Source organism: Elgaria multicarinata, chromosome 7 (assembly GCF_023053635.1).
Source record: "Elgaria multicarinata webbii isolate HBS135686 ecotype San Diego chromosome 7, rElgMul1.1.pri, whole genome shotgun sequence".
In the NCBI taxonomy this organism is placed as follows: domain Eukaryota; kingdom Metazoa; phylum Chordata; class Lepidosauria; order Squamata; family Anguidae; genus Elgaria; species Elgaria multicarinata.
This window is the reverse complement of record NC_086177.1, coordinates 32,481,756-32,507,740: the sequence shown is the minus strand read 5'-3', so window position 1 is coordinate 32,507,740 and position 25,985 is coordinate 32,481,756. Positions and strand designations below refer to the sequence as shown.

The 25,985-nt window shown below is 43.3% G+C and overlaps 1 long non-coding RNA gene across 1 annotated transcript; it reads right to left on the bottom strand.

Annotated features, from left to right (window-relative positions):
- Positions 1-17,785: 17,785 nt before the first annotated feature.
- On the bottom strand, positions 17,786-25,485 carry LOC134401424 (uncharacterized). The gene is made up of 3 exons (XR_010025654.1): positions 25,191-25,485; positions 20,423-20,509; positions 17,786-18,163 (listed from the first exon to the last, which is right to left on the bottom strand). It is a non-coding gene; the product is annotated as an uncharacterized LOC134401424 (long non-coding RNA).
- Between the last annotated feature and the right edge of the window lie 500 nt (positions 25,486-25,985).

Sequence of the window (25,985 nt, the reverse complement as noted above, 5' to 3'; positions counted from 1 at the left end):
AGAAAATGCTGCCCAGAGAGTAAGGAGATCCTGCTGAGCATGGGAAAGCCATCCTCTCAGTCCTGGCCAGCATGGTCAATAATCAGGGATTGATGGGAGTTGTAGTCCCAAACATCTAGAGGGCACCATGCGCGGTGTAGTGGCTAAAGGCGTGGCGTAATGGCTAAAGTGTTGGACTGGGAATCGGGAGATCCAGGTTCTAGTCCCCACTCGGCCATGAAAACCCACTGGGTGACTTTGGGCCAGTCACAGACTCTCAGCCCAACCTACCTCACAGGGTTGTTGTTGTGAGGATAAAATGGAGAGGAGCGGGATTATGTACGCTGCCTTGGGTTCCTTAAGGAGGAAAAAAGGCGGGATATAAATGCAATAATAAATAAATAAAATAAAGACTGCCCTGTGCCTTATCACAATTTTTTTTTAAAGTTCTCTAGCGCTACCAGAGACAGGGAAGATGTTTAGCCATCGCTAGGTGGACATTTATGAATTCCTCCCCCCACCAAAGAATTTTTTTTTGTGAACCGCCCAGAGAGCTCCGGCTATTGGGCGGTATAGAAATGTAATAAATAAATAAATAAATAAATAAATAAAAAGGAACGGTTATCACCAAAACTGAGGATTTGCATAAAATTTATATTATACCAATTTATATATACTAATTCATATGTATAGATGTAAATTTAGAAATAATTATTTAAGGTTGCAGCAGGACTGATGGTAGCTAGGAACTGGAAGGTCCAAGGGGAATATTCTATTGAGGAATGGTACAAAGAAGTATGGGACATAGCCATTAATGATAAACTGACATGTAATATTAAGTGGAGAAAAGGCGTAACTAAAATAAATGAGTTCGAAGGAATTTGGAAACAGTTCCTAGTGTTTGTGTTTACTAAGGGAAGTGGGAAACCACCAGCAGAAGAAACGATTAGATTTTGGACTCAAGAATGATCCTGAGGTGGGGGGTGCACTTTTATGTTAAGAACGAAGATGTTGTAGTATGATAAGGTATATGTAATAGTTTTTGATATTTGTACTCAACAATCATTTAATATGTATGCAGCAGATATTTGATGTTTTTTTTTTCTTATTGTGTTTTGTTTCAGTTATATTTTGGTAATGTTTATCTATGTTTATATAGTGTTGAAAATGAATAAAAATTTAATAAAAAAAAAGAAATAATTATTTAAATTTAAATGAAAACGCAGTCCATCTCACCATAGTGTCAAAGATTGTGACCACCTTGCTCACTTTGCTGTCCAGGTGCTGTTCATGGGCAACGTCAAGACCGAGCTCTTCCCTCCTGACGGTTCTTTATCATTAAATTGAATTTGGACTGGACACGAGCCTGCTGGAGGAGACTCGGCAGCTTGACAGTCTTTTAGCATTCAAGAAAGCTATCAAGACTGATCTCTTCCGGCAGGCCTATCCAGTAGAATTTTAGGATATTTTAGTATGTTTTTAGGATGTTTAGGATGTTTTTAAACAGTGTATACCATGTTTTTAATCAGTATTTTATGTGTTTTATGCTTGTTGTTGTTACTCACCTCGATCCAACCAGAGAGGTGGGTAAGAAATAAATTATTATTATTATTATTATCTGTACCCGGCATAACGTACACCACCCTGCCCACCCGGGCGCTCGCTCGCTCACTGAGGCGAAGGCTGGAGAGCCGCTCCCAGCTGAAGTGCGAAAAGGGCAGGAAAAAAGCAAGAGGACACGCGATGCGGCGGGGTGGGGGAGGGTGGTTTGTTTGGGGTTTTTGCCTGCCTCAGCTCAGTCGCTGATTGGCCGCTGGGTCTTAGAGTCCCAACCATCATCCCTCCCTCTCCCCACCACTCCCCACCTGCGTTTGAGTTGCTGAGTTGGAACAGTGGGGTTGCTTAACAAACCTGGAATCTTCACGGAAACATACCTGCATACCCAAGCCATATATATATATATATATATATATATATATATATATATATAAAAATATTATTATTAAATAGAGGAGTGTCATTTGTAAAAATAGGACACCTGGCCAATGTCGAACTTGGTGGGCTTTTGGTTTGAGTGTATGAATGTGTATGTGTGTGTGTTTGTGTGACACAGATAGATATAATATGCTAAGTTCATTGACTACCAGGTTCATTCTAATTGCCACATCCATAGTCAAGGTCACATATGCCTGGGAAGGCTCCTACGCTTAGACCAAGCTTGTACTGACAGCTCACAGATGGTGTAGTAAGGAAGGCATTTTTAGTCTTAGGAACTGTGCCATGGCATGGTGGAGGAGGCAGCCTGTTGCACCAGGTGATCTGGATTCCTTTTTTTAAAACGTGGCAGTATTCCTGGAAGTGGAGTCGGGGTAGAGAGAGAGAGAGAGATGGTTGTAAAGTAAATCCCAGTGAGGACTAGCCAGGAGTAATGCTATACTCACGGCCTCACGCAAGACTCCTGAATCGAGCAAGCACATTCCTTGCCTCCCCTTTTCTCCCCTCTTGTTGTTCTCTTGTGCCCTTCTCGTTCCTTGTGATACAACGCCGTCACACAACCTCATCATGGGACCACCCAACCCCATGATACAGCAATAACGCTGTAATATAAATAGAAAAGCAGAAGCAGAAAATGGTGGGGAGGGGGGGAGAAACTGGGAATGGAAGCATCGAAGGGGGAGGGGCTGGACCAATAGTCATACTTAGAGTAGACCTGTTGAAATCAAGACGACTTAAGTTGGTTGCGACTGACTTATTATTATTATTATTATTTATTTATATAGCACCATCAATGTACATGGTGCTAAATCCCATTGATTTCAGTAGGTGTAATTTGAACCCATTAGAACAAATCAAACTTATTTCTGGGACAAGGATTCCCATTCCATAAAAGCTGGGGAGAATAAATCCAGCATTTCCATTGCCATTTGGCCAGATAACTTAAAACACCGTCTTGGATCCAGAGCAGCACAAGCGGAGTTCTACTTGTGCGTGGGGATCTTTCCACGTCCTTGCTTCTGCAGCTGCTTGAGCGCCCCCTGCCCCCGAAAGAGAGCTGCCTCTAAAGGCCGTGAGACCCTCTGCCACGGCGCAGGATGTGGTATGAGGCTGCAACAGACAGCAAGAAATTGGTGGAAATAAATGAATGCTCCCCCCACCCCCAGACCTCTCATGTGTAGAACTGGCTTCTGCTTACACAAAGCAGAGCCCCTGGATTCAGTGTAAGATACAAAAAAACAAAAACAAAATGCAGACACATTTGAGGCTTTTTTTAAAAAAGGCCGTATTCAAAAACTGTGGCAAAGGAGCGGGGAGAGTAAAGTACTCTTTAGATCAGAACCAGATGTGGGGGGGGGGGAGTTGTGAGCGTGTGCCAGCCCTTCATGAGGGGGGTGTATTTTTAAGCTTTGGCATGAGATTTGAATGTACCCATCTGAAGCAGCACATGTTGATGCTAGTCACTCCAGTGATTGTGGCAATCGCGCAGCGTACCGCTCCTCCTGCCAATGTGGGGAACTAGAAACAGCCGCATCTGTCTTGCTTTTCCATATAAACACTCGGACAGCAAGGCAGTGCCAACTGGAACACGTCTTCAGTGCATCCTTCAGGCTTGCTGAAAAGACTTACCTTGGCCAGTCTGTGCTTTATTACCATTCCCAGATCTGCTCCCTTTCATTCTCTTTCAAGCACTGAAATCGTTTTTTAAATGGTTATATCTTTTGTATGCTATTAGGATTATGAATATTCTTCAAGTTCAGTGAACTGACATCACAGTGTGTGAGCATGTCTCTTAAACACAGGCACCAGGACCTGACCAAGGCAACTTAGGGCACAATCCTATGCATGTTTAGACAGAAAAGAAGTCCTAAACTCCCTGGCTGGGTCATGATGAGAGTTGTATGCCTTTTTACAGTCTAAAAAGGCCTACAAGTTGAATGGCTTTGAAAAGGGGTTGGGTAAATTCCTAGAGGAGAAGGCTATCAATGGCTATTAGTCCTGATGGCTATATGCTACCTCCAGTATTAGAGGCCGTAACACTATGTACACCTGTTGCTGGGGTACATGGGTGGGAGGGTGCTGTTATGTCTTGATTGTAGGTTGGCCACTGTGGGAACAGAATGCTGGACTAGATGGACCCTTAGTCTGATCCAGCATGGCTCTTCTTCTGTTCTAGGATTGCACCCTGACATGGCTTTCTGCCAAGGAGTACATCTATGTTTAGAAATACGAATGACCCAAAGGTATCCTGGTTCCAGGTGACTTGCTCTGGAATACATAGTGACATACGGCCCCACACTCGTTTCAAATTCCCAATCCCATCCTAACCTAATCATGCACTGAAACATTGGGGCAGGATAATACATTTTACCATTTTTAACCTGGGAAAGGTTACCATCTTTCCTAAGCACCCTGCTTCTGTGCCTTTAATGGCAGCCTAGCACATAAAAACAGAACAGGTGGCGCTTTTTCCTGGCATGTTGCTAGAGCAATGCAAGTCACGGGGATCTTCTTTTTATTGCATTTGTATCTTCTCCTTCCTCCAAGGTCAGGGGCACATACATCAGGTCAGCCCATTTTATCCACACAACGACCATGAGGTGTAGGTTAAGCTTGGATCAGCTGAGACTGATCCAAGGTCACCCTTTTATGGCTAGCTGATTTGTTTTTCTTGTGATATTTTTGGTGGCTTTACTCTTGTGGCAAGCTTGGGGGTTTTATGCTTCTTGTATCCTGTCCTGATTACCTAGGATGATGGGCAAGTAAAAATACTTTGAATTAATCAACCAGTAAGAAATTGGCGAGGATTTGAACGTAGGTCTCCCTAGAACACTCAACACCCTGACCAGTACGGGACATTGGCTCTCTTTTAATGGCTGCGCATTAGTCAGTGGTCCTTGTTCTGCCTATAATTAACCCACCTTTTCCTAGCACTTCTCTATTAAAGCAGATTACAGACTTTATTGGCAATGAATTACTGCTGGGAGTCCACTTCCAGGATGGGCTGTTTGCTTTTTAGTCCTCACGGCTGAGACCCAAATCAATCTTGTCTCTTTGGTTATTCAGTCAGCACATTTAAATTAGCGCTGTTTTTCTGCTTCACTTGATAAGCACAAAACAGGGAGGTTCGAGCCGCTGAGCCCCATCCAGAAACATCCATCTGCAGAGCAGATTAACGGGAACTTCTCAAACCCATCAGTTTTACAGCAGCAGAAAAAACACAACAAGTTGTGTGTCTGTGTGTGTTTTCCTTGAGAGATTGTGGTACTTTGGAGATACAGAGTGGTGATGCAGAAATCCCAGATTAGTAATCCAAGACTAGAGATAAGAAATCCTACTATAGGGCAGAGTTATCGTCACAGCAGCTAAGGAGTTTGGAATAGAGGGTTTATTTTGTCACTTTGAAACACGTGTCTGGGTTTCTGGGATTCTGGACAAAGGCTGGCTTAGATTTGGAATGTTCAGCTGAAAATGAAAAGGAAAGATGTCACTGTAAATGATGTAGGGAAACAGCTGCCCCATGATCATGTTACTCTGAACTGAGGAGGGGTTGAGAAAGGAGACCAGCAGCTTGAAGGCCCAGACCGAGATGCTGGGCTTGCTTGGTATTCCTTGGCGAATGACAATCCTTCTTTCTAAAATGAAATCAACGTAAGTTGAAAGGACAGAGCATTTATCATGGGTGTTTTCCTCAGCCAACAAGATTTATTTATTTGTTGAATGTATATCCCACCTTTTCCTCCAAAGAGCCCAAAGCGGTATACATGATCCTCCTTCTCTCCATTTTATCTTCATAACAACCCTGCAAGGTGGGATCTGCTGAGAGTCAGGGACTGGCCCAAAATCACCTAGTGAGGTTTGTGGCTGAGAGTTAGGGAGCAGAACCCAGGTCTCCCGAATCCCAGTCCAACACTAACTAGTGCACCATGCTGGCTCTCATTCTGTTTAGCTTTATATAAACCACGTGGCATCTTACGCTCAGAATCCACATAGCACGCTGTGAAATCATAGGCAAATTTTGTAAGTGGCTGCCGAAGAACAGCAAGAGAGTGTGTATGTGTATTTGGAGGATGATTCTTTTTCTTTATGCATCAGAACTATCCAGAGATGGACATGAAGTTATTGTACAGAGTAGACAGTTGCTAATTTAAGATATTTTTTTCACTTGAGATTGCCCAACCAACAGATGGACACACCTGATCTGAACATGGAGCTCTTTATACAAATTCACCAGGTGACCAATTCATTGCTAACAGTAGTACATTAACAGGGGTATGCTATTGTCATGGGCATAATCCAGCAAAATTCCAGAGGGCTGTGTTAGTCTGTCATTGGAAAAACAACAATTCTTGTTGCACGTTAAAGACTAACACCCTTCTTGCGGCATAAGCTTTCCTGGGCCAGAGCCATTTCATTTGATGATGCATGAAGTGCTAGTCTCCGTTGGCATGGTACAGTTGATATACAGATTGGTACACAGACAAAAGAAAGACAGGAGGATGTGGTAATAGGGGGTGGCTGCGGCTGCAGAGTGTTATGCTGGAGTGTGGTCAGAAGGCCTGGCAATGGAAGGGATTGGTGTCACATTATTAAGGTGAACACCAAAAGAGAGAGAGAGAGAACGATCCGATAAATGGAGTAAAAGAACCAATCAAAGTGAGTGTGACCCACACCCAGCTGGAAATGAATTCGTAAAGCAAGATGAACAGTGTACATGAGCATCTAAAGAGTGACGCTTTCCATAGTGAGTGAGCTATTCCTAGTCTAGATTGAACCCAAGTCCAGTAGAGACAAATTTGCCAGTGAATTCCAGCTCAGCATCTTCATATTCCAGCAAAGGTAGTCATGACTAACAACCCGCTATTAGACATGCTTACTCAGAGAGACCCACTGAATACAGTGCAACTCACTCCTACCAAATAAGGGTATAGATGACTGCATCTGAAACCCATGGCTGCCAATCTTATGCCAACCTTAGAGATGTACAGATTTTGTTAAACCCGTTCTGTGTTTTGTGGATTGTCAGCCATCTTTTGTTCTGTCCTCCGCTCATTAACGGAATCAGATTTTCCTCAATTTGCTGAACTTGCACAAATGTGCACTTTTGAAAATGTGTAAATCTCCCCCAAAATACACAAATCCCCTGAAAAGCTTGTGTGTGAGAGAGAAAGAAAGAGAGAGGAATGCATGATTTTTAGCTGGTGTATTTCTATTTTTCGTATTTTTCTATGACTACATTTGGGTATAATCCCAGAAAGAAAGAAAAAAGATCTGGAGTCCCCAGAATTTGCGCAACTTGGAAGAAGTTGGTGCGCTGTGGAATCCACAGATGGGATTCATAAAAATCCAAACTCAATTGAATCCATTGCAGATTTCTTTGAGAGATCAAGGGTGCATTTTAGTTTCCCTCTGAGCTGTTGCATAGGGCAATTTGGATTGGGGCACCTTTGGGGGGGGTTAAACCCCTCGCCCAAATGGGGCAGTGTCCAACACTGCTAGTCCACTTCTGCTCTTGATGTACTACTAGCATAAGGGACCTCTAGCGGTAAGCCAACAGTATGAGTTGGCATGATGGGTTTCCCCAGAAAACTCATTGTGTCAGCTTATACTAATGCCATACCACTAGAGGCTACTTATGCTAACAGTAAGGTCAGTAGCATAAGTGGACCAGCAGTATAGGATACTGCCCATTGATTCCTCCCAAAATCCAGCTTGTAGCCCTGCAGATGTTTTGTCCCTGTGCTTGTGTGTTTCCCTCTCCAATTAACAGTTTCTGGGGCTCCCCATGCCATTGCCCTGACCCAGATTTTCCCTCAGCATCTTTTAGGAATATAAAAAAAGATTAGGGAAGCTGATGACAGATCTCCTATATATAGCAGTGCTCAAATTACATACAGGATAGGGGAACCCCCTGACCTTTTGTGACAGCCCCTTTATCATTTCTTTATTTTAGAAGGTTATACGGGAACAGGATTTGGCCAAAACTGGCTCTCTACCCTTCCCTGCATAATTTGAGTATTAATGGGTTTAATCATGCAGTTGCATTTTATGGATTTAACTGTTGTGAACTGCCCAGACAGCTTTGGCTGTTGGGTGGTATAGAAATGTAATGAATGAATGCATGCATGAATGAATGGCCCTTACTCAGGAGAGTGCTTATTGCCTGGTTCATAATGCAGGTGTTGTTGTTGTTGTTTTTTAAAAAACAGGCTTCTTGTGAATGAGCCAGCATGCTTGTCCCCACAATTCAATTGCTCCTGCTTGGTTCTTTCTGCCAGCAGGAGCAGCTAAACCAGTGAGTCCCAAAGTGGGCGGTACTGCCCCCTTGAGGGCGGTGGGATTGCATAGGGGGGTGTTAAGAGGCAAGGGGGCAGCAGGGGGGCGCTCAAGGTGGCCTTTTCCGAGAAGCGCCTCTCCAGAAGGTCTTAAAACCCAGGGACATTTTTATGGGAGAAGGTAGTTTGGTCCCAAGCCATATAGGGGAAGAATCCACACATGTATTAATACCTTTTAAGAAGAGTCCTTTTAACGGTGAATTGAAATGTTTCAAAAACACCAAAATGCTAATGAAGAGACATACCCTGCTTGGTGTGTCCCGCCACGCCGGCTGCAAAACAGAGGCGTTCGCTCTCTTTTCCCTCCCTCCCTCGGCAAGCCTGCAGTGGGTGCTTCGGATTTTGAATAAATATTCAATTAATCGTTACTGTTTTAAATTTTATTATTATCTTCCTTAGTGGGTCGTTGAAAACCGCTATTCTGAATAATGATTTTTATAGAGTAGGGTAGGGGGCACTGGGCATGAGTTTGTGGAGCAAAGGGGGCGGTTACTTTAAAAAGTTTGGGAACCACTGCCCTAAACAACTTGGGACCAGGATACCTGAGAGAGCACCTTCTCCCCTACCAACTTGCCTGGTCACTGAGGTTATCCGAGGGCATGCTCCTGGTGGTTCCACATAGATCCATCCTCCGATTGGAGTCCACCAGGGGAAGAACCTTCAGTGCTGTAGCCCCCTTCCTATGGAATTCCCTGCTTCTGGAGGTCAGGCAGGCACTAGGGTGTTGGACTGAGAGTCAGGAGATCCGGCTTCTAGTCCTCACTCGGCCATGGAAACCCACTGGGTGACTTTGGGCCAGTAACGTACTCTCAGCCCAGCCTACCTCACAGGGTTGTTGTTGTGAGGATAACATGGAGAGGAGGATTATGTAAGCCGCCTTGGGGTCCTTGGAGGGGAAAAAGCGGGATATAAATGTAATAAAATAAATAAACTTTGTATTCCTTTCGGTGCCTCCTGAAAACGTCATTATTCCAGGAAGCCTTTCCTTAATGACCAGCCATGGTTCACTGTACATTTTACTTCTTTTAAAATCTTATTTTAAAGTGTTTTATTGTTTTTATTTTATTTTATCTTGTACACTACTCCAAAATTTTGAATGGGGAGCAGTATCTAAATATTGTAAATAAATAAATAGGGGCCCACTGACAAGATCCCCCTGGAGTGGCTCCTCCTTTTCACCTTTGCAACCTGCTTGTTCACCTGCCTCTCTCTCTCTGGCCTAGACAACACTGGGAGTGGGAAGATGCCGCTGCCTCCTTGCTTACTGGCTCATTGCCTGTTAAGCAAGTAAGTGGTAGCAAAGATGAGGAGCAATGGCAGCTGGTGAAAATGATGCTGAAAAGGGAGACTCCCTGAGGGAGGGGGGCATGGGAGGGGTCCTGGAGCCTGCACTGCCTTACAATCCATGGAGATAATTGATTCTGGATTGCAAATCATGCTTTGTAAAGTAGGAATGGTCTGCTGTTTCCCCATCAGAGGCTACATTCCTTCAGAGGTCATCTCTCAAGGGCTGCATGTCAGCGAAGGTCTAGGCCAGACACACACTACTCTCGCTTTGTCTATTAAGACCATCACAAGCCACAAATCTCTCTCTCTCTCTCTCTCTCTCTCTCTCTCTCTCTCTCTCTCTCTCTCTCTCTCAACTGTGTGGGGTGGTGAGGTTCTTAAGATTATCCACACTTCTTTCCCTTTCCCTCCCCCCACATGGCAGAGGGGAGGCAGACAGGTACACATACAAGCTCAGAACCTAGAGGCTCTTTCCAAAGGACCCTACGCTGCTCCAACTAAGCTGGCATAGCTTTCTTCAAAAGGCTCTCTATCCATCACACTCTGCAGTTGGGCCTCTGACCTTGCCCATACCTCTCTTTTGTGCTCTTCAGCTGTTACAGGAAGCAACAAGAGATGCCAGGGGCCAACTAAAATGGTGAAATCCCCTCTTCATCACAACAGTTAACGCTGCCCTCTTTTGTATCTGGTCACTCTAGTTTCAACAGGTGCTGTATGCATACAACTGACACCAGCTGAAATTCCCTTTTCCACACAACTGTTAAAGATACAGGAGCCCTATCCTCCTTTCCATATGGTCACCATACTATTCAGCGGTGGACAATTTGTGGCCCTCCAGAGGGTTTGGCCCACAATTTCCATCAGTGCTAGCAGAGATAGCTAATGGTGAGGGATGATGGGAATTGTAGGCCAAAACATCTGCAGGGCTACAAGCTGCCTACCCTGTCTTTCACCTTTGCATGGTCAAAGCCTTTTTGTTGGAAAGCTTGGAGGAGAAGCACCTTCGGTTGGAGCCCTGACTAGACCAAAAGCAAAATAACAAAAACAGATGCAGGGAAGGGAAATGGGCTAGAAACGAGGACTAATGGGAAATAGAAGGCTGAGTAAATACTAACCAATTTTCCTGGAAAGAATCTTTCCAGGAAGAGGTTATTCCCGGTACAAAGGGGAACTTCGGTACATTTTCTTGCTGGTTTCTATTGCAAAGCTGAGTAGGGAGCTAAGCTGAGCTTGTCCTATTTTGTGTGCAAAACTCTGGATGGAAGTTCCTATTCTTAATAGATGTTAATGACTGCTAATGTGTTTACTGGTAGTGATGGCACTTCATGAGCCAGCCAATTCAAAACATAGCTTAGGTAGCCTGATTTCAATAGTGACTCAGCAAGCCGAGAGAGTTGCAGGTTCTGGAGTTCCCATGCGTTGTTAACCAGAAAGGGTTAGGCCTAGCAATTTCTTAGCTTAAAGGTCAGCAGATGTAGATGACAGCTTTCTTGCCCTAGCTGATCCTAAGCCCTTGCTGAACCAGCTTTCTGGACCAAAATGGGAGATTTTAGAGTCAAGGTGTGTGAGGCATACCTTGAAAATAACAGTGCAGCTGAACTCCTTGGTAACAGTTACATTCTATCAGGGAAGATCGGAATGTTTTAAATCCACCAATTATGTATCTCAGGGGTGTTGAACCTCAGGCCCAGGGGCCAAATCCTCTGCCTCCCATCCTTGGCATTTGCCAGATGGCCATGACCCCTTCCCCAATCATTTAGTTTCCTGGCTTTTGCTGGGTTTCCCCCCATTCTAAAGAGTTGAAATGCTCTCCTAAAGCTTACCCATGTCAGTAAAAGCTTTAAGCTAAAATATGCTGGTATTTTTGGCCTTGTTTTGCCTTCAGCCACACCCACCCTTGGGACATGACCTGCAAGACATTCTCAGAAATTTAATTTGGTTCTCCGAAGTACAGGCATGAAACAGGTTCAACACACCTGATTTATCTGAATAACGTTGTGGAAGTTCAGTCCACTTTTCTCTGAGGAAGCTACAAACTTCATGTTGTGAATGTGGGCTCGCTTCTTAAAGAAGAATTCATGAAATAACTGAATTAGCAGCTTTTACTACTGCAATTCTGGTGCCACGTCTAAATACTGTAATAACCAACTTCATTTTCAGTGACTCTTCTGCTTTCATTTCCCGTTTTTAAGGCTGAGAGACTGAAAGGAAGACTGATGGGATGATATTTTTGATCTTTGGGCAAAATGGAAGCAACTTAAGATTGCTGTCAAGTTGCTGCAGAAGCTCATTTTTCTATGAGTGACGAGCAAGATGCAACAGGAAAACACTTGCCACAGGAGGGCACGCTTCTGCGTTATCAATGCACTCCTTAACACATTGGGCAACAAGCCATAGGCAAGATTTGTGGGAAGCGTACTAGGAAAATGTAATTAATACAATCAATCAATCAAACTCCTTTGCTTATTGAGTACAGTGTTAGAACAAGCACCAGAAGGAGATGAAGCTGATATCTAAAGGTTGCCAATAATGTGAATGCATGTTCTGATCTGGATACCTAGGTTTTTCAACTTCCATCAGCGACCCACAGGCTGGCAATCCTGTGTTGCAGCCATTAATAGCAGAACATTCTGCTGCTGCTGCTGCTGCTGCTGCTTCTCTCTCTCTCTCTCTCTCTTCCAAATTGCAGGAAACTTAGGGAAATCTTTTCAGGATTCAATTCCAGAACAAGATCCATGTTCAACTTGATTCTTACATTAAGGGTAGCAGATTGTAGAAAGCAAACAGGAGGGTGGAATCACATGGGAAGAGTTACGGTAGCATTCCAGGCCAGAACAGGGCAGTATCATCCTTTACGCTTGGCTCTGACCCTCCTGTGTTATTTCTATATATTTATAGCCCCAGAAACAGCACTGCAAGGCAGCATAAAGGAACAGGAAAGATGCTGCTCCTGTACTAGACTGTTTATACCAGGGATTGGGGAACATGTAGCTCTCCAGATGCTGTTAGGCTACAACTCCCCAAATCCCCAACCATTGACAATGTTGGCTGGGGCTAGTTGGGGTTGAAGTTCCACAACATCTGGAGAGCGGCAGGTTCCCCACCCCTGTTTTACACCCAGGGATAGTTTCCATCAACACAAAAGACTACTTGAGTCATACTTTTCTGGAAGCATGTTTACAGATTAAGTAGAATTAGAAGCAGCTGTCCTGTTGTTATCCTCAGAACAGAGTCAGTGTGTGAACCCCAGACCATGACAAGCTCAGAGGTGTTTAAGCTGCTTCTGCCCAGTCTTTTCTTCCAACCATCTCAACAGCCCATTCCAAACTAATTTTGTGGATGCAGAAACCACAGCCATGTCCCACGTTGACTGGCCTGTCAAACGGATGTGTATGGGCTCTTCTCATGGGTGCAGAGAGAAAGAAGCATATTGCTTTTAAGAAAATATTTAAATTTCCCAATAAACATTACTTTTAATATGCAGCGTAAAGCTATTGCAGAGGTTTGGTTTTTTTTACTTAAAAGTAAGCACAGGAGAATAGTTAAAACCCAGATTTCACAAAAGAAAGCACAACCGATAGTTAAAAATCAGATTTCACAACCCAACAATTAAACCATGGGTTTACTTCTTGGGTTGTTCATGGTTAACAACTTATTGTTAACCCATAGTTCCAGGATCACACATAACCCATGATTCGATTACCCATATTCTGGATTGTCATTGCATGTGAATCAGATCAAATTTCCCATTGAAGTGAATGGAGGCTTTTCTTATGTAAATTGCAGATGCAAGGGCCCATGATCCGGATCAGGATCACAGCGGAGAGCAAAAGGTTAAAGCTCCCCTACCCTCACATTGTGGTCCCAACCCAGATTAGGTCTCCACACTTACAGTGAATAAATTAAACCAGACACACCTGCATGCTACATATTAAAAGCAACCTTCAGTTTGGCTTTCACATCCTACCTTTGCTTGCTTCATAGGTAATGGCTACCCTATCTAAATAATCAAGAGTTGGGCCACTGAGTAGAGCTAAGAATTCACTTTAACGAAAGCATCAATATCTTTGTCCAAGGACATTTTCCCTTCTTGGAATGTCTCTTTAACCCTAGAATATTCAGGAAAAGTTCTTTTGTAACCTGTGTGGCATGAACAAGATTTTAGTTGCATAACAGACAGTCCAACCACAAGTGGACCAGTGAGATGAAGATGATTAGCATTAAGGCTCTGGGCCAATCCAAAGCATTTTGCTGCCTGAGGTGGTATAATAGCAAATGGCTGTAAATGTTGAGCAAGTCTTTCCGTGACCTGTTACCACCAGATTTAGCACGGACCCAAGCCAAGACAAAAAGGGCTCACAGATTGTGAAATAGAAGACTTTATTAAGACTAAAGTAAATACATGAGAAGAATAATTAAAAGTAACTTGAAACATGCATAGCATAAAAACCTAGTAACGAATAAAACAATAACATATTAACTGTGACTACTACCTACTCGCAGGTAGGGCCTTGCCCCTTTCGCCATGGTTCCCTCCACATCCTTTTGCAAAGACCAGACCAGGAGTTTTGGGGCGGGTCCTCAACTATATACTTTTTCCCCTGTGTCACTTCACCCTCCCCCTCCTTCTTGGTGCCAAAGCCTATTTACCTGTGTTTCACACCTTGTTTGTCCTCAGATGACTGACCACTGTCTGACCTTCCTTCCCCCTCCAGGTGGTCTGGCCATCAAGGTGCTTTGTCATTTAAGCTTCGTGCATAATAATGAAGCCAAACTAAGCTATCTTTTCCCAACTACATCACCCATTTATCCTCTGCCCAGCGCAGTCTATCTGTTCTCCTTTACAATGACAACCACTACCATCCCAAATCAAGATCCATAGAATCCAAGCCTGGTCAACTTATTTTGTCACCTAAGTCAGAAAACTCCACAAGCAGCTCCCCCTTCCTCACTCAGCCATGGAAAAGTCACTTTTTTTTTTAACCTAACCTAGCTGACAAGGCTGTGGATAATCCTAATGGAGCTCCTTCATGGAAGTGAGGGATAAAAATGGGATAACCCCCTGCTCAATGCAGGAATCCACATTCTAATCTAGCCTTCTCCCCCTGACATGCCCATTTGTAATGTGGAGGGAATTTCTGTGTGGAGAGGCATCCCATCACGTGAGCTTCTACTTGCAGTATGAGGTGGGCCTGCCCAATATCCAGACACAAGAGTTACCACCTTGAATGAGAACTAAGACAAACTATGCAGTGAACGAGGGAATGCAGCCTTAGTTTTTCTCCCAGACATGAGAGAATTTGTCTACTATTAACTAACACACTTGCATTAACCAAGGCACGCATGCCCAGTTAGCCTGCTTCTGTCTCATTTGTCCTTAATGTGAAGAAGTTGCCACACGTGGGCTGAGCTAGATCAATCTTCCCCACCTTGGTGCCCTCTAATGTTTATGATTATAGCTCCCTTCCAGCCTTAGCCAGCAGGGCCAGGGGTCAAGAATGACAGGGATTGTAGTCCAAAACATCTGGAGGGCACCAAGTTGGGGAAAGTTGAGCTAGACTATGTTGATCATCAAGATTCTATGCTGATCAAGTACAGTCCATGCTGCTAACTCTTTGAATGCTTAGAATTTTCCCCTGAAGTGCTTTTCAGCATGAACTGAAAAGTTGAGAAAATCGGTCTATTTATGTAATTCTTAACAATTTCCAGGAAAGAGCATTTCCCTTCACAGGTCACACCCTTCTTGAAATAATGCCTCACACACTGAGGCAATTGTCGTCATATGCAGGTTGATGCTTGCAATTGACTGATGAATCCTCAGGCAGTAAGCAGCACAGAGACGTTAGCTTTTGTTTTAAGTCCATGGTGTTATTCATAACAAATACATAAGATGCAGCTTGCTGTCTGGTATCTATGAGTAGGATACCAGATAGCAAGCCATATCTTTAATAACTGGACCTCTTGGAGATGTATGGGATATACTGGAAGAGTATAAAGGGGGGAACAGAGGATCAGTACCCACCTTAATGATTCTTGCCCAGACCTCACTAATCCCACTGCTAAGAAGCCATGGTTTGCATGGAGTAGAAAGATGGCAGAAGAATGCTATAGTGATAAAACGGATTGTTCCACTTGACTGCAAGTGTGGTCCACATTTTCTTTTGATGCTCCCATAACATATGCACTAGGCCCCATATACTAGTAAGTGTCTTACTGTGATTTCCCCAAGACAGCCTAATATGAATGAGTTTACTTTCTTTTTAAGACCCAAATAAAAAGGTAATTGGATTATGTCAAGCAAGATGAAAGCCAAGACAAATAAGGAAACTCAAATATATGGCTGATAAAACCCTGCCTCTCAAAGAATCATAGAGATTAAGGACACCACCACCTCCACCTCATTTTTAAATATCACTGACATTTGTGTGACCTTGATTTTCTTTTATCAATGTTCCACTGCCCTTCTGAAAATGCTGAGCTGGAGCAAATCAAAAATGCTGATTAACACCATCCAATTTACATGAAAAGGTGGCAGACCACCATACTTCCTTGACTGAAATCAAGTTTTGGGGGTGGCATTTTACATGGTCCAAATGTCAGTAATGAGCACACACACTGGAGACTAATGGGAACTTTGTAAAAATAATAAAAAATAAGAAGAGCACATTGGAAGCAGACCGACTCCTAAAGCAGACAGCACAACTGCTACTCAAGATTCCCACAGAGCAATACTTGCAATTCACCCATTATCCCTCAGCCACATCTTAAGTTTTAATGTGCTGCTTTTAATAAAGAATAGTTTTAAATATGTATTTTATGGCATTTGCATTTATGTTGTACCCTGCCTTGATCCGGAGGGAGAGGTGGGTAACAAATAAATAAATAAAATTATCATCATCATCATCTAACTCCAGGTAAGAACTCTCACCTCTCTATCCATGCCCAAATTCAAACTGGTATTTCTCTGCTACTCCCACCCACTGAACGCTTTGACTTTTCAAAAGGACAGAGAGTATTTAAGTAACATTAAATCTCTTTGTTACATGTTTGGCACATCCATGGCGAAAGACCCATTCCCAATAATCGAAAGAGCCAAATTTGTAACACTATGATCAACCCTGTATTACACTTTGGCTTACAATATATTTATTCAGTTGGTTGACCTCTGCTGTCTAAATATAAGGACCCCACTATAGAAGTTCTTCACATGTAGCCCATGCCCATCTTGGCACCAAGCCCTATCCAAACTAGCATAGCACGAGGGAATCAAAGATGATTTTCATAAAGAGGACAGCCATAAGTCTGACTGGCTCATTAGGTACCATGTTTTGTTTTCTTCTTGTGGATCATACTAACCACAAAGAACTTCTTCCTTGGATAGCTGAATTTTGTCAAACAGTAATAACTACCTTGCAAACCAAGCAAAATCAAGCCGATAAACTAACTCACTGTACCCAGACTTTTTTCTCTTCCCTTCTTTCATACTGTATTGTGCTTAATGTTTACAGTCTTTCTGACTATACATCCTGCTCCAGTAAAGAAAGGACTGTGGTTACCTTTACTTTACTGCAAGGGAAAGGCACTTTGCATGTCCTCAAATGCACTCTTCATTATTACTCTCAGTGTCAAAGGAACGAATCCTAGCGCTGAAGAAAAACTAACCAGGGATGGGCAACTTCTGAAACTCCAAATGTTATGGCCTAGAGTTTCCATCATCCTTCACCATTGGCTATGATGGCTAGGGCTGAGAGTTGTAAGCTAAAACATCTGGAGGGCCACACATACCCCCATCCCTAGGCTAAACAAAAGTAAGGGAATGGGTGGCCCACTTAAGTTAAAAGCACCCTTAATTTCCTTGATCTTCAGATTCTTGTGCACAGCACTGGAAAGCCTGTAGCGGCACCTCAAGAACTTTACATACTCACCTATCAAAAAACAGCTGGTGCTGCTGGACTGGGAGGGGGCTATAAGGTAAAGATTAGATGAAGAGAAGTGCAAAAAACTTTGAGAATTCATATTTTTTTTATTTAAAATATTTTCAGGCAAAGCCTTCAAGGCAGTTTACAATGTAGAAAGAATATGAATAAAAAGACAAATTCACTAAAACAGCATAAACTTTCATTTCAATACAAAAATAAAAATGTCAGCAGCTTTTAAAACCACAGCTTATAAAATGGAGACCAGCATCAATATTCAGTTAAAATTGGACTCTAAAGAACCAGGTTTTAAAGGCCCCTTTAAAAACAGTCAGAGAGGGAGCCAGATGTTCTTTCCACCGAACGGCTCTCCTTAAGGATGGGGAGCTACTACTAGAATACTTTGGCTCCAACATGAAGTTTGTAATGAACCTGGCATTATGTGCTACACATATTTTACTGCTTGCAAAAGGATGGATCTAATTGTTCAACTCAACAACAAGATACTAATTCAGACTTACAGATTCGCACTAGACAGCCCCACTGGTGTCTCTTCCTTAAGTGGTAACAGGTTGGATCCATGGGCTAGGTTTCCTTTTGGGGAAGGTGAGAGTTGGCTGATGATCATTACCAGATGCAGGTATTCACCTCCTGCAACTCTCCAGGTGAAAAAAAAAATGTTACATCCAAAATGCATATATAGAGCACATATACATTACTATACACTTACCAGATTTATTTACTGCCCTATAGCTAAAGCTCTACAGCATTTAAAAACAAACCAACAACTCCTCCCACCTTGCCTTCCCTAGCCACAAAGAGACTACAGACAACCCATCATATGGAAGTTCCTATGAGGAGGATGAATTTCTTCTTGGGACCTTGTTAACAGAGTGTGGATGCAGGCTCCAGGAACACAGTTCCTGACCTGTAGGAAAATTCCCTCTCTGATTGCCTAAGGCTGTGGAAGGATTCCACAGCTCTATCAGGCTGGGCTTGTGGTGGGACATGCCAGGGAATACCAAGAAGCCTTAATCATGTGTGCATGTCTATGCACACGCATAAGAAATTTCTGCTGGAGAGGAAGGTGTTTTGAGGTTCCACTATGTAAGATACCCACATATGAATATTAGCTTTTTAAGAACAAAGAACTACGCAGCATCATAAGGAGTCCCTGTTTTCTTGCTCCCAACTACGTTCATTCCTACATTGTATAATTTTTGCTTTGGGGTTTTTCCCAGAAGCCAAAAAGAAAATTATTTATTATAAGCCTCATCTGGAGGGCCACACATTCCCCCATCCCTAGGCTAAACAAAAGCCTCAGCCCCTACATTAAAGGTGTGTGTGTGATAGACCCACTTCAAAAATCTCCTACATGGTGGCTCTCTATCTGTAGGGATAGCTACTCATCTTTAACCCTTCACTGGTGTCGTGAACCAAGTGTTCCCAAATTCTTCACCCGATTCCACATAGTGGTGAAAATAGCACAACAACACCCTACTTGCCACTAGCAAGTGTGCTAGGCAGACAATCCTCTTTTTTGATACAAATATACTTTTTCCAGCAGGCAGCTGCATCAGTCTGTTGCAACAAATAAATCAATCCATAGTGCTCCAAAGACTAAAGAATGAATTGCCATATAAGTTTCTGTGGGCCACTTTGCCTGATGCATAACATGCAAAGGACAGCAGTAAGTGTGGCACCGTATTATTCAGAGCACAGGCGAATAAAAAGCTCAATCAATGAGCGCAATGAAAAATCCTGATAATAAGCCATCTCAGTACACATAGGCCATTGTGGTAAACTCCTCCTTACCACTTGGTAGGATGGTACAAACAGTCAGCTTACCACACCGTTACATGCATGCCACGGCAAGTTACCATCAATAATAGTCTGTATTCACCCACTGGTTCAATTTAAGGTCTATTCCTGGTTCTCAACTTAAAGCCCAGTATTAAGAAGCTTCATACTTTCTTTCTTGTAAACAGTGCCATGTTATAAGCAACGTCTTTGCTACATGATAATAAGGACATAACACTTTTTGTTTTCTGCATGATAATCACCAAAACTAGAATAAATATAGTTCATATTTTGCTTGCTGGTGATGCCTTGAGTCCCTGACTTCTCAGGGGAGGGGGGAGAACCACTTTTTGGGCATTTAAATTTCACAATATTATACAATTCCCCACCACCCACAACTGCTAGCTATGCCACTGATACAATTCAGAACAGGACATGTAGCTGAAAGATAGATGAAAGAGCACAGCCCATTCCATTGGACCAGCTGGTACTGTGGTCTGGACTAAATTTGTTGCATTTATATCCTACTGAGAGTCAGTGACTCAAAAAGTTGCCCAGTGAGCTTCATCACCACATAAGGACTAGAATCCAGGTCTCCCAAGTCCCAGCCCATCGTTCTAACCAGTGGACTACACTGGATCTCAACTTCTTCTCCCAGAACTCTCTCTCTCAGTGGACATTCCACCTGTCCATGAAACATTTATACAATTGTGAAGAATTAATGCCTGATTTGTTTTTTATTTACCTATCCCTCTCTATCCCTTTTACATTGTGTCTATTAGATGGCGAGCCTGTGGACAGGGACTATATTGCTCTTTCAATCTTTATACAGTGCCTAGAAAACTTTGGGCACATTATAAATAGTGGATTGTATCCAATGTTAAATCTAATTTAAGCCCTATTCATTTTAATGGGTCTATTCTAAGTAGGGCTAACATTGGATACAACCCAGCACCCTTCACTGATATCACTTAATAGTATTGACAAAATAATCAGACAAAACCTGTATACGGTCACTTGACCGCCATACTGCTACATCAAGGTTGGGTCACAGCGTCATTCAGTATTCTCCTTCCTCACCGTGAAACTTCCTGCAGAGTTTCAAGTTACGCATCCGTCAGACGGGAGGATTTTAACAGTCTTTTGCTGGTAAACGTGTTCCAGTCCTTCAGTAATGCGATTTCTGCAGTTGCTACCCTAGGATGTAAGAGTATGACATACATTTTATGACAACACTCACATCATAAACATGTTTAGACCAAGAAAGTCCCACTGATTTTGACAAGACACACCTTTAAGCAAGCAGGCTTAGGACTGTAGCATTCAATTGTTTAGACAGAAAAAAAGTCCTACAACTCCCAGCATTCCTCCAGCCAGCTGTGCTTCTGGGGCATGCTGGGAATTGTAGAACTTTTTTCTGTCTAAACATGGGTAAGATTGCACCCTTAGGGTATTGACCCCTTTCCTAAGCAATGCAGATCTCTAAGGCAAACAGATGACCAAACCATTGAAGTCCTGAACTAAATATATGTGCCACTGCAATCTGCCAAGTGCCACTGAAGATGTAACAGGAAGGATGGAAGTAAAGGGGGTGGCAGGCAGGGAATTCTCATATATGTAGCTATGTAGTAACCCATTACCACACAAATACTGGGTAAAATCAAACTGCAGACTTTCTTGATTTGTGACTTGCAATTCTTTTGCTAAGCTTGATTTTTAGATGCATATTAATTCAAAATGAAATAAAGTGTTACTAGAAGGATGTTCCAGTGTTAGCATCCCCCCAAAAAATCTCTTTCACACACTGGTGCTCCACTCAGCATCTATAATCTTTGAAAGCTTCTTTTAAATGTGGCTCAACCTACTCAAGAGGAGGAAGTGGTGGAGCAGGCACCAAGAACTCCCCCTTATATGCCCTGTGAGTTGGAGCACAGAGGGTAGGGCCATGAGGGCATTCTTGGCTATCATGCCGCTCAAACCTAAATTTATGCATGTGTCTTCTGAAATTATACCCGCCATGTACTTACTTCCCAAGCGTGCATAAGACAGCAATTTTAACAACAGTAATGGACGATGAGGAGAACTTAGTTGCTTATGAAGGTACAGCAGCTTACACAATCTTGCTGTACTTCTTTGTGTGGTGTCTAACCAAAGGCTTGACAGAACGTCAACATTAAAGATCCCCTTATCTTCCAATTTTGCAGGACCATTGACTCCATCTATTGCTCAGCAGATTTGGGTAACAGAGCAAAATGATCATCAATAAATAGCAGACTGCGCCATCCACTTAGGGTGCAATTCTTTGCCTGTTAAGACAGGGGAAAAAAGCCCAGTAAGTCCCACTGCGTTCAATGGGGCTTACCCCTAGCTAAGCAAGTATGAGATGGCAGCCCTGAGCTTCTCTCACACTATTTGTGCTATATGCACATGCTGCTGATTCAGGATTAAAATGAGGAAGAGAGTTCAAATGCCTGTTGTAGCTTTTGCAGACGATGCAATGTTTTACACGCTTACTGTAGAATGATGTAAAGACAACCCACATTTAACTTTCATGTGAGAAAATATATCGACAGCCTGATCCTTCAGTAGGGCAATTCTTTGTAAACTTGTTTAGAATTATGCTTAATAATGTTCGATCCCTTCAAATTCCAGCTGCTGTTTGTCTATAGGAGAGATTGTTTCTTATCAGCTGAGACTGACAAGACCACCTTCTGTTACAAGCCAGAAGATCAGCTTAAAACATAACGTTATTTATTAACATGGTGTGTCTGGGCTTCTGTTACTTGCCTAAAAGTTTGGGAACTATTGCCATCAGGTTTCTCTTTGCTACCTGGGGAGAACTAAGTGAGCTCTCAGCTGGGATTTAGCCATGAGCACCAGAAACTGGATTTTAAAGACAGGATACACTGTCCCTTTGAAGTGTTAACAAAGCTTTGGGAGAGTTCATATTTAACTTCAGAGGAATTTTGCTTCAAGTGCAACATTTTCCAAATGTTGCTGAATCCGAAACACATCCCTAACGGTCTGAGCAGTGGAATCCCTCACTTCTCAAGTTAAAAAAAAAGAGAGAAATTTGTAAACAAGCTTCCTAGATACAAACACAATACTCAGCCTCCCGGATCACAGACTCCCAGAGCAAAAGAACAGGAATTTGGAAAAAGTTTGGAAACAATTCAGTGGCATGGTTAAAGCTTATATGGCAAACTTTAACCACAATCCAGAACCAAAGTGCAGAAATTATGAGTTGAGCTCTAGTCCAAGCTCAGATATCAACTCTAGGTCATATGCTTCCAGAAACCGTTCTACTTCCCCCATCCTCGGTGAACTCATCTGTATTGATAAATAAGGCCCAGCAAACATGTTACAGTTGTTACATGGAGATGGGCTGAAAAACTTTGAGGACCTATCCTCATTGGCCATGGTGACTGGGGATGATATGAGTGGTGGTCCAATGTATCTAGAGGGTGCCAGGGTCGGGAAGGCCACTGTATTGCATAGGGTGGGACACCACATTGCACTTTATTTATTATTGTATTTATATTCCACCTTTTTTCCTCAAGGAACCCAAGGCAGCATACATAATCCTCCTCTCCATTTTATCCTCACAACAACAACCTTGTGAGGTAGGTTGGGCTGAGAGTGTGTGACTGGCCCAAAGTCACCCAATGGTTTCCATGGCTGAGTGGGGCCTAGAACCCAGATCTCCCGATTCCCAGTCCAACACTTTAGCCACTACATCACACTGGATCTCATGTGGAAACTTGCCATGCCACCATGGCTGGTTACAGCAATATCATTCCCTCTAGCAGACTCAGAAGGTTGAGTGCCAATCGGTTTGAAAGAAAAATAAGGCCAAGGCCTCCCAAAAGTGGCTTCTATATACTCAGGGGACGCCCTAGGTATGTAAAAGCATGTATGTTTGTGAATTAAAAGGAAACATCATTGATATAAACGTAGAAACTGCTTAACAGAAACCTGTGAGCTGACAGAACATTGGTGTCAGTTAGCCTGCAAAAAAGGATAAAGAGAGAGGGACGTAGAGGCGGAAAGTGCCTTGAATTAACCTGCAACAATATCAGCAACCCTGGGGAGAAAAAGGGGGGGGTGATGCCATCAAGTTAAGAAATTCCCCATAAACTATACAGGGATGTTTCAGAAAGAGAGGAAAAGAAGTAGGAACTCTTTCCCATCTCCAGAATTGCTATGCAACTATAAAATGCTGAGGTTTGAGTCTGACTGAGTTCTAGCACTATACACAACAGGCTTAGGGGGGAAAAAGATGTGAAAAAATACTGCAACATTTCCTTGCAGGTCCCTCCTGTTCCACAACACGTGGCAGCAAGACAGGAAGACCAGCTTTCCATGTTATGACATCAGGACAAAGAAGCCACATGGACAGTTTTTAAGTGGTCTTCATTGGCTCAAAAACATGTAGCTAGTCAAATACAAATAAGGAAGGAGTTCCTGCGCCTTTAATGATTGTATAGAGCCTTTATGGACGTTTGTGTGTAATACATGCTACTTTTCTTCTTGTTCTTTTTTTCATTTAGAAATTGTGGTATTTGAAACTGAGGCTTTTGAAGTATGAAGCTGTATATATCTATTTTTTATTATTTTAAATTTTATAGTTTTTATTTTGTTTAAAAATTCACAATAAAATTGATTAAAGAAATTATTGTATAGAAGAGGACATTTCAGCAGGTGCAGCTTGCCAGTTTGTCATACAAGCTACAAGGGAATTTCAGCAGGTGTCATTTGTGTATATATGGAGAACCTGGTGAAATTTCCTCTTCATCACAACAGTTAAAGCTGCAAGTGCCCTGCCCTCTTTTAAATCTGGTCACTCTAGTATAGCTCCTGCACGTTTAACTTGTGATGAAGAGGGAATTTCACCAGGTGCTGCATGCATACAAACGACACCTGCTGAAATTCCCTTTTCTATGCAACTGTTAAAGATACAGGAGTCCTCTCCTCCTTTTCATATGGTCGCCTTATATAAGGGAATTCTAACTCCAGAAAAAGGCAGTTCCCCCACAAATTATAAGTCCACTGCTATTAATCTTCTGTAATGCAGATTAGTACAATCCACCCCAAGTACAGAACAAGAAATTATGAGAAATAAGCACAGAGTTGATAAAGGACATATGATCTCATCCACAGACTACACAGCAAGCCACAGAACATATAATATGCATATACATAGCATATTATCAAGGAATTAAGCATTTTGAAAATACATTTACAGCTAGACCAAAAAAAGCCCATTTTACAGATGGGGTACACTAGTGGAATTAATGTTTTCTATTTGGGGGCAGGCGACAGCACAGCACATGCTTTATATGCAGAAGGTCCCGGGGTTAGAAAAAAAACCCTCCTGCCTGAAACCTTGGAGAGTCATCGGCCAGTCAGTGTTGACAATAGATGGACTCAATAAAAAGCACCTTCCTAGGTCCTTATTGTTTTCTGTTGCCCTAACAGAGAGACCCTAAGGTAACGAAATAGGCTGGTCCTATCCTTAAAAATAGCTAGGTCGCTCGCCACACAGACTTGTAGTCCTGGACTCCGATAAAGATTATTAACAAATTTCATACAAAGTAGTAGGAATAAACCTTGGGACACGTGCTAATTTCTGTTTGGCAGGGCCCGTTTACCTTTTACAATCCCATGACGAGCAAATTTTTAAAGAAAAAAAATTCAACAGGGGCAGCTTTCCCGTCATCACATCGCCAAACTCGTGAAACTGCACCTGTTGGCTTGCTGCGTTGGAGGCAGCTGTTCAAGGCAAAGGAGCCCTGCCAGAAAGACACGGGCCAAAGCGGGCAGCTTTCTTTCGCCTTTCCCTGCACACGAACACACCCACCCCAGCGACGCTCCTTACCCCGCCGCTTCCTCATGCTGGGCAGCGCTCCTCCTCCTGTCGCCGCGGCTGGAGAGAACTAGGCCAAAGAGGAAACGAGATTCCAAGCCGCTGCAGCTCCTGCCTGTGCCGCCTCCCCGCCTGGCGCCGTGTGCGCGCACCGTTCAAGCGCCGCTGCTGCTACCACCACCACCTCCCTCATAATCAGCCAGCCTCTCCCCGGCAAGGTGGGGAGGGGGGGTTGTGAGCAAGGAAACCGCTCCGGAGGGACGCTGACGAGCAGCAGTAGTCATAATCCGACTGCAATCAGGCAAGCAGTGGAGCCTGGGCTACATTGCGCCTTGTGTGCAAAGCTTGAGCCGGGGCGCGCTTTAAGGCGAGAGAGAAGGAGAGGCTGGTGGGAAGCAAAACACAATCAAGGCGCGGAAGGCACACGTGGCTCTCAGAGGGGGTGGAGGACTGGTGCACACGCCGCCCACGCCCTAAGCGGGAGGGAAAGCGAGAGTCCGGGATTCGAGCGTTTGCACGAGCCGCGGGAAGCCTTTGCAGCCCGAACTGACCCATGCTGACTCGGAAGAAAGCCCCACATTGCGTACACTGGGGGATCCTTATTCCCAGTAGCAACAAAGAACCTTGTGGCACCTTAAAGCAAACATATTTATTCTGGCCTAAGCTTTGGTGCACTTCATCAGATAAAAATCAACAAACGCGCCTTAGATTGCTCGATTCGCGTTGTATTCCAGCAGGGTTTGTTCCCCATCCCCGGGAAGTGTGTTTAGAGTTGCAGCAGCGAGTTGGCTTTCTGATTCTATATGC